Raw genomic sequence first — 10000 nt, 5'->3', positions numbered from 1 at the left:
ACCTGCGCCATGCGCTTCACGCTGTGCACTTAGATTGTTAAAATAAGGCCCTGAGTGCATTTACATGCACACTAATATTCCAAGGTAAGGCTATGTTGAAACTTGGCGTCTTTTTTCAAGCTGCCATTCTCTGTTTTACATTATAGTCCTATAGGTTTTTCCCCAAAAAATCCTCAGCGCTTTTTTACATGCCACTGCGACTTCTATTTCGTAGCTCGGTGCGTCTTTTGAAGTTGAAAAAGTTAAACCTTTCTGAAAAAATGCCCTACGTTAAGCGCTTTTTTGACAGTCGACCAATGGCGATGACAATGAGTAGTCAGACCTGTCATTTTCATAACAACAAGAAAATATGGAACTGGAGCACAGCGAGTTATATGGTATGACATATACACAGCGTAGTCAGAATATTGTCTTTTGGCAAAAAACGGAATATATGCATGTAAACATAGTCAGTCAGTGCCTCACTCAGCTGTCTGATTGTATGTGCCATTCAATTAGCTAGGCTAAACGTATATCACTATTGATGTGTACAGTATGTTAAAGTGAGGAAGTAATGAAGCAACCAGGGCTGTTTTGACTTCCACTCAGTAAAGCTGACTATGAGTTGGAAATTTCACTGGCCAGGAAAATGTACAGTGATCAGGACTGACATACACTCGCTGCTCTGCTGGAATGTAAAGTGAACACTAATGCCAATGCTGCAGAAACATTTAATGGTCACTCCAGAAATGCTGAAGAGTGGAAAGCAGGATACATGTTCCTACAGCACAGCACAGCACTGAGGGCTAGTTGAGACAAACATACACAGGAGATGAATTTACACTCAATTTAAATATCCAGACTTATATATTATTATATTGGTCAAAACACCATATAGCAAAGTAACGTTTGTTCCGAACAAAATGATAGTTACGTAACTCTAGATTCTATGAGTATTGGGTTTATCCCTTTGCGCATGCACCGTCATGAAGATTTTTTTCCTGCCATTGTGTCCAGCACGGGCTTCAACTACGTCCGCCAATACTGTATATAAACAGAGTGGACCCGTTAGTCAACTCCCAACATAAGCTTTTTATTCAGGTTAATGTTCTAGGAGAAGGTGGCTTGAACCTTGTGCCTATACAAATATATGGAATCAGGAGTTACAATACATAACTATTATTCTATTTCGTATAGGCTTCGCTCTCTAAGGGCTATGCTTTTGGGTTTGGGCAAAGCTGATGAAGTCCCACCTGCAACACAGGGCCCACAAGCAGAACATAGACTAAATTTCTCCCGATGCACTTCACAGGGCTTGTGTCAGTCATTATTCTGACAAAAGCCTGCCATAGTAATGACATGGCCTTGGTGGATTACAAGGTTCAGTCATAATAATAGTAGTGAATGATTAGTGGAAAAATGTGCATGATTGACACTTTTTATGATACGCCTGGTTTTCTCTCAACCCTCCTGTGAGCAGGAGGAGGGGGGAAAGATTGCAGGCAAAACATGTGCAATGACATGACTTGATTATAGGTGTGCATGTGACATGATTTGACAATGTATGGGAAAAACCTGCGTCCCACTATGCACCTACAGCAGGAACACTCATGCAACAACACCTTATACCATAATTATAGGCGTGCATGAGATAGATAACTATGGGGCATCCACTTCCCTCCCCATGCGCCCAGATAAACTATCAAATGCGCGGGGTCTAAAGAGAGAGAGAAAGTTTTGCCAGTTTATGGCAAAACCCAGTGCTTGCAGTTATTTGCAAACTTGAGCTGCCTGCTCCTTCCATGGGGCCAGGATGAGCAGATTTTCCGGATAAGAGGACTCTGATGCCTTTCATCTGCAGCGGCTGAAGCGCCGTTTCCATGCATTTGGAAAAGGTGCACTGGGCTAGTGAGTACCCAAACGGCAGCCAGTTGTACTGGAAATGGGCCCCTTGGAAGGAGAATTGCAGGAATTTCCTGTGCCTGGGAATAATCTGGATGTGAAAGTAGGAATCTTTCAGATCCACAGATGTAAGCCACTTGTGGCGGACCAGACTCTTACACGTGCCTGACGGTCAGCATGTGTAATGGACACTCTGTGATGTACCGGTTGAATTATGACAGTTCGAGGATGGGGCACAGCCCTCCTGTCTTCTTTGGTGTAACAAAATGGCGGGAGTAAAATCCCTCATTCTCCTCCCCTGGAGGGACGTGGGAAATAGCACCGAGGGGGATTTGGTGAATAGCACCGTTCGTCTCTCCTCCAGCTCCTCTAGCTGTGACTACAACACAAAATAGCACAGAACCTCCACATCATTGTTCTCAGCCACTCCCTCTGATTGGGTCGTTAAAGTGTTGGCAGGAGAAAACCCAAGAATAAACCACAAACCCTGATGGGGTACTGGAGGAAAAAGTAAATTGAGCAGAAGTATAAAGGAGGGCGGAGCAAGGCTAGAGAATGCCCTTAACAGAACAATGAAATCATTGATCAATCATGTTTACATTTCCTGACAAGTGACCTCTTGCTGTTTTACTGTTAAGGACTTTAGACAGCACTGGAAATTTGTCAAAATGACATACATACATAAATGTGCAGAAAAATGTGAAACAGAGTGCTGCAGAAAGGGCAGAAAACAGGGTAAATGGACAGGTGTGCCAACTTACTTTGACCCGAGTTTACATCTCAGCTTTTTAGCTTTGACGATCTTTCCCTAAATTTAACTAAAAGTACTTGTTGTCGCCAACTAAACTGCATGTCATCCTGCATACGAATGCTTTTTTTTTTTAACTCTCACATGGGTTGTTTTAGAAATGACATACGACTTATTTTGTTGTTTAGGTATGAGAATGTGTTATTATCGACTCAGGTTGGCTTGGATGGAGGCATAGTATGGTATGGTGGGGCGGGGGCCCGAGGGTCTGGAGTTTGAAGTCTGACTGATATTAAGAAAAATACGGTTGAACAGCTCCAAGTGGCCATGTAGACTTTTATGTAAATGTAAATGTGCTGTATTTATATAGCGCTTTTCCAGTCTTAACAACTGCTCAAAGCGCTTTTACATCTACAGGATACATTCACCATTCACACACATTCATACACTGTGGCCGGGGCTGCCGTACAAGGTGCCACCAGCTCATCAGATAAACATTCACACACATTCAAACTCCGATGCGCAGCACCGGGGGCAACTCAGGGTTCAGTGTCTTGCCCAAGGACACTTCGACAATGACTGCAGGGGCAGGGATTGAACCACCGACCTTCCGATTGGCAGGCAACCGCTCTACCACTGAGCCACAGCCGCCCATTATGTCATGCCTTTTTTTTTTCTATCAGCAATCAACAAGAAAGACCTATTTTATTTCCAGTCAGAACCACTGCAAGCTGCATTTACAACTTACAAAGCAGGAAACAGGAGCTTGCCTCTATTATTTATGGCTGTAATAGTGTTTGAATGGATCCAGAATCAGATTCAAAATTCATTCCTTTTTTTTATTTTAGCAACGTCATGCACTTTGACTTGCCATTTCAGAATTTCAAAGCCAGTGTATAGACTTTACTGAGATGTGTGTCCTAAGTTGTGATGGCTGTTGTATTGCCACACCACCGAGATTAGAAGGTTTAATTAAAATTAATTAAACACTAATTTTACCCCACCCACTACCAGCCTTTTTTTTATTATTAGTACTTGCTGTGTGTTGTATCATGGCTTTGCTATGGTTCCTTTTTTAGTAATTGTTAGCCATGTTTGACCATTTACTCTTCCTCTGCGGACTACCTGGCTGATTGACTGACTTTGCCCTAGCCTTAATTTGCTTTGACGGCTGGAGCTTGCTGCAGCCAGTCCAGCACATGCATGAGGATGAGCAGCCTAACCTTTATAGGCCCATGACAACATGACAAATGACTCATCCACGTTGTCAACATTATAGCCTAAACTTGACTCGCTCTTAGCAGTTTTTGGTCTGGGATCCATAACAGGACTCATTTGTCAGCAGTGCCCCAAGGAACAGACAGGAGTAATTAGAAGTGCTTGTGTGGTGTCTACCCTGACTTTACTGACATGTTGTCAGTATCCTTGACTATAACCATCACTAAGAGGGTCAGTGCTCTGGAAGTTGACTCAACAATTTCGGCCCAAGGCAGGTGTAAACAAGAGTCCAAAGATAAAGAACCTTCTTGTTTCAACCAGACTTTTTTGGAGTAAATATAGATGCCATAAATTTAACTGTCAGACGCATTCTTATCCAATTCATCATATTTAAGAAGTTGTGCATTAGCTGTATATAATTTGCTGGTAATGTTGTTTCCCAATTTGCACCTTTTTTGGAGGAAGTCGCTCATAATCAAGTCAAAGCCATGAGCATGAGTAATTTATTATGCAGCACCAGATTCATTTTGATGGTTGATGGCTGAATGATTTTTTCCTGAAAGGGCACAGACAAAATATGTATTTTCTTTTGCTTGATGATTACACCTGTTTTTAGTATGCAAGGCAAATACTGAATCTCGAAACGATAATTTGCTACTTGAGTCACGGCTTGAAAAAAATGCAATTATCTGGGATTATGACTTTGATAGCTTCCTATTGTAAGCAAAAAATGAACCGGTTCTTCCGGTTACACACGTGACACTGAACATGACTTTGTTTGTTTCGTAAAGCAAAAAAACCTTGCCGTTTACTTTTATTTTTAATGTAACGGGACACAAACTCCAGTCTCCTGGGTGAAAGTCCTGTATTTGGTGAACCCATCCACCAACCCAACCTGCCTCCTACCCTCTTCATTACTTTCGGCTTTGTTCACTTCATAATTACTACGGCTACTGGAGGGCGCCGCCACTAAATGTAAAGAAGTGTTGTAATTGCTGCTTGAATAGTCTCGAATTGCCAGACCTTCCTTCACAGCGCTGCGGAGGCTCTGGCTAGTCCATACAGCACGGCATTTTTGGCATTTTTTAAACCAATCACAATTGTCAGGGACAGCGCTAAGCATGGGACGTTGCCCCGGTGCCGCTGCAAAATAGCATTGGGAAGGAACTTAGTCTAGCTAGCTGTCTGGATTTACTCAACAAAGATCTGAGGAGCAGTTAACTATAGTACTCATGAATTGAGCAGAATTTAAATTCCAACACAAAGAAAGCGGAAGGTAACAGACAAAGAAGGACATCCTACAGAGTTTTTGCTGGCACTGGAGCAATCCTGGAATTGGAATGTCATGGATGTAAACTACTGCTTTAACAAATAACCTATGGGAGTTTTCAGGGGAGAACAGTCTCTTGTGAAATGAAAGCACAAAGCATTCTCAATGGCCACCACAGCAGAGTAATGGACAATCTATTAGACATATCAGTTATTGTATGTACGTACGTAAAAGATTAAACTGTTTTTAATAGCTAGAGTGATTCAAAGGAAAATTATTTCTTACATGAGGCCTGCTTTATTGTGTATGTCACCATCAGCTGTTGGTGACTCATCTGCACTTGTTTTTGTATACCCTGACATGCCTTCTCAAGAGTTTACTGTCATCACAAGCTGACCTTAAAAGCATTACAACCACGTACAGATTGGACATGTCTGCTGCTCTCGGCTTTGGCCGTCTTGTTTGCCAGCATCTTTTTGACAATGTCACTGAATCCATTGTTGCAGTCTAATTGCTGTTCTGCTTTAGGTTGATGAAGAACTTGCCCTGCCATTGAGTCGACTTGACCATAACAACCCCATGAGATGGACAGAAGCAGTAATGGTCTCAACATGTGTGAGAGCACGGGGAAAGCTACAGTACACACACTGTCCTTTTCATATGGTAGCACTGATGACTTGTTCTAGCACTGTCAGCCCAGATAACTTCATTGTCATTGTCATGCAGAACTGCTCATCTCTGTTTGCCTCCCATTTAGTCTGACATTGGGGGAGGGAGAGGATTCTTTTTATGGTCTTAGAAGGTCAGTCTAAAATGCAGATTTTTGTTGGTTCTGCATTCTCCACTATTGAAGATTTAAACATATAAATAGAACATGTGGCCTGCAATTAATTTTATTTAAACACAAATAAACTGTAATCTGAACAAAGATAAACTGAACCTTATAGATGGGTAGAAGAGCATCATACAGTTGTTTCTGTAACTGTATAAACCACAAAAGGAATGTTAATTATTCTAAGATGATACAACAGGATAAGCCTTTATTGCAGGAGTCTTCAACTTTTATAGGCCAAGTACCCCTTAACTAAGAGAGAGATGGAGCAGAGACCCCCTACTACATTATATAAAATGAAGTTGCATTTTTAACTGGGCCTTCAATAACTTGTGGTCAGCTCAGACGCTTAACTATCGGTAAGCCGGGTAAGCTGGTGATTACGGGCCCGGACCAATCAGGGGCCTGTGTGACTGGAAGATATTGATTGACAGCCGGGGCCCCCTATCATTTTCATTACTCGCGACAATCGCAGCAGTCCCACGTGCACTAAAAGAGCCACTGACTAAGAGGGAGGGAAATTAATTTCTTTGTTTCTACTATGACTCGAACATTTACCAACAAAATATACAGCAAAAAAACATGCAAAACATTTCAGACCTTCTCGCCAACCTGTATATTTTAACAACAATGTACACTGTGACAATTTGCTCAAGCTGCTGCTGTTTCAATCCTGTCGGCTCTCTGCTGCTCCCTTCCCCCCCGCGCCTCATGTAGGCTGAGTCCTTGGCAGCGGTCCAGGTTCGAATCTTACCAGCAGCCCTCTGCTACGTATCATACCCCCCTCTCTATCTCTTTCAAGCCATCCTTTCTATACACATACACACCAAGAATTATAAGTAACTAAGTAAACTTTATTTATATAGCACCTTTCACAGACAAGAAGGGGTCACAAAGTGCTTTACAGTAAAAACAAATAAAACAGCAACACATAAAACACTAAGACATATTGCTAGTTAAAAGCATGTCTAAAAAGATGTGTCTTCAGGTGTTTTTTTAAAGTTTCCACAGAATCCAAAGCTCTCAAGGCTAAAGAGAGATTCAGAGTTCCAGAGCCTTCGAGCCACCACAGAAAAGAATTGATCACCTCTGGTTTTAAACCTCAGAGAGCGACCAGAAGTGTGGGCGTGCAATAGATCCTGGATGTAAGAACTCCGAAATATGGTAGAAATGCAACGATTAATTGAATAATGAATTAACTGTCAACTATTAAATTAATCACAAACTATTTTGATAATAGACCAACGGTTTGAATCATTATTTAGAAAATAAATAAATTCTCTGAATCCAGCTTCTTAAATGTGAAACTTTTTTTTGTTTTGTCTCTCCTCTGTGACAGCAAACTGAATGTTTTTGAGTTCTGGACAAAACAAGACATTTGAGAACAGTGCTTTTTCTGACATTTTATAGACCAAACAACTAATTAATTAATTGACAATGAAAAAAATTGTTAGTTGCAGCCCTACTCCAATAAATTGCACACATGTAACTTGTGTCAAGGGAAGCTTCTTTTAACCCATGCCCATTTGTTAATTTCTTACTATACCTGTAACGTTAACTTTGTGTAGTCTGTGTTACCGTCACCACTGCTTCTAGCGGCAGTTTCTCACTGGAATGTCTAACGTAAGCTAGCCAGAGCTAAAGAGCTGACGGATGTCTATCAAAGGTAGCATGTGATAAAAGGCAAGGATGACAATGATTGTACTGATTTCCGGCAACTTGCTTTATTTCTAAGTACTGAAAATGTCCAAAATTAAGCTATCACGACATTGTGGAAATTAGTTACCGCCCTCCCCCATGCTGCCCATGTATCCTTGATTGTTTGTTAACAGAAAGAAGGATACGTATCACCCTAAAGAAATTCACTGAATTACAGCTACACAACAGGTAGTTCCGCAGCTCCGGAGGAGCCATTTGGCTCTCTAGCCAGGTTAATCTGATTTAGCTCCGACTGCTCTTTACGTTCAGTGTGTCTGCCACCGGTGCCTGTCGAGAACATGTATCACATTGAGCAAGAAACAAGTCGAGTCACTGACACAACACCATCTGTACATGCAGGTAGCAATCTGTGCTGTCCTTTTCCTATCCTGGCCTGCTGTCAGTGTCTCCACCACATTGCTTATTGTTTCAGATCTACTTTCTGTAGAAGCTAGCAGTTAAATGGCTAGAGACTTACTATGTTTCTTTCCATAAATTGCAGAGAGGCATGCCAGGAAAAGGTGAAGGTGAAAATGCAATTAATCAATTCTGGGTTTATGGGTTATCAATATAAAGTATACCGTAGTAGTACAGCGCGACCGACAATTCAAATCCCAAAGATATTCACTTTACAATCCCCAAGAAAGAAAACAACTCTACTATTACAGTTCACTATTACAATATGATTAACAAAATAACACAACTAATCTAATTAGCAATTAAGTTTATACCACTTTATGACTTTTATCTAATCCATTATATCTGCAGATTAAAAACTACAATAAGTAATTTTGTTTAATTTGTTAACACACAATTAATCGTAACTTAAGTTTGTAGAATTATTACATATGAGTGTGTCGACATGACAAACACTAACACTGAATTGTTGAATTAAATCATTCAGGCATCAAGTGTTAAAGTGTGTCTTGCTTAAATAAACGTTATAGAACAGATTCTTTGCTTTTTCTGTTGTAAGCTGTTCATCTCACTGGTGGGATGTACTATAAAACGAGAGGATGTTATGTTCAGTACAGTTGTAACTAAAACTAAACTGTGCAACAACAGCTTTGCATATCTTCTGTAAAAAGCAGCTATGCTGGGGATCAAGATATTTGGAGCTCTTAGATGCGAGAAGTTCGAACACTAATTGATGCCACCTGGGTAAAACCAATAAGCCGAGTACTTTAGCTGGTACTGAACCCAACACATTAAGCCCGAGGAGGAGGCCATCTGAGAGGCTGCACGTGTGACTGGCATGCGTTACATGGATCCTAAATGCTTTCCCAGGAGATACGCTTCAAATGGCCTTGGTGAGCAAGTTCTGCACAACTACCCAGCAGAACACAGCCAGAGTACATGAAAGTGGTGTGAGGCGGGCAACTTAATATCTTTCGCTCTGGCGAGCCACTTTAATAGAAGCAGTCCATCCCAAGGAGAACAAGAGACAGAAAACAACAACACACACGTTGTGGTCTGTTTTAACCGTTGTCACATTTTGACTGTTTATATTTACATATACATGTACACTAAAGAGTCTATTGAATGCTTTGCTGGGGGCAAACAAAGGTCACCAATCCAAGACATGTCATCACGCAGGAGTAAACTGACTGTGTTGTCTCTGTAGAATCAAATTTCCATATAAGCAGAAATAGCTTTGGTAATGGACATGGTTGTGCCGTAAATGTCCAATGAAATCCCCCGTAGGCTTTACTCTGAAATATGGATGACTTTTCTAATGTGCAATATGATTTAATGTTACAGGGAGCACAAAATGACATGAATGATTATTGTTTTAAGCTAAGACTGTTCTTCTGACTTTCATAGCAGTGAATTAAACATCATGGCCGGGTAAGAGACAAACAGAGGTGACATCACAATACATCACTCAGGCGGGCTCCATCATTCCCAACTTTCGCTTCTTCACTGGAGGAGATCAAAGACATGGCACACATTCAGTTTTAGTCTTGGCAACCGAGTCTGTGGCAAAGACGAGGCATTATTGCAGTTTGTACGCCATGTTTTATTAACACACAAAACACAGGCTTTAAGACATGGCATTATTAATGTGTTATATGGTATCTATCCTCCCATTGCCAGACTTTCCTCCACAGCTCTGCCAAGGAAGGTCTGGCTATTCCACACAGCATTACGGGATGGCAGAGGAACGTGCTCTGGTTTATTGGCATGGATTTCCATCACAATCGTCTTGGGCAGAGCTAAATGCCGGACGGAGCCCCGGTGCCGTTGCAAAATAGCCTCTGGAACGAACTTGTTTTGGTGGAATGTACATTCAAAAGATGTTTTAGTTTGAAAAAAGAGAGTGTCGAAAAGCTGAACAAAGGTGGCGAAAAAC

Source organism: Etheostoma spectabile, chromosome 8 (assembly GCF_008692095.1).
Source record: "Etheostoma spectabile isolate EspeVRDwgs_2016 chromosome 8, UIUC_Espe_1.0, whole genome shotgun sequence".
NCBI classification, from domain to species: domain Eukaryota; kingdom Metazoa; phylum Chordata; class Actinopteri; order Perciformes; family Percidae; genus Etheostoma; species Etheostoma spectabile.
This window is presented reverse-complemented; position numbering follows the sequence as displayed.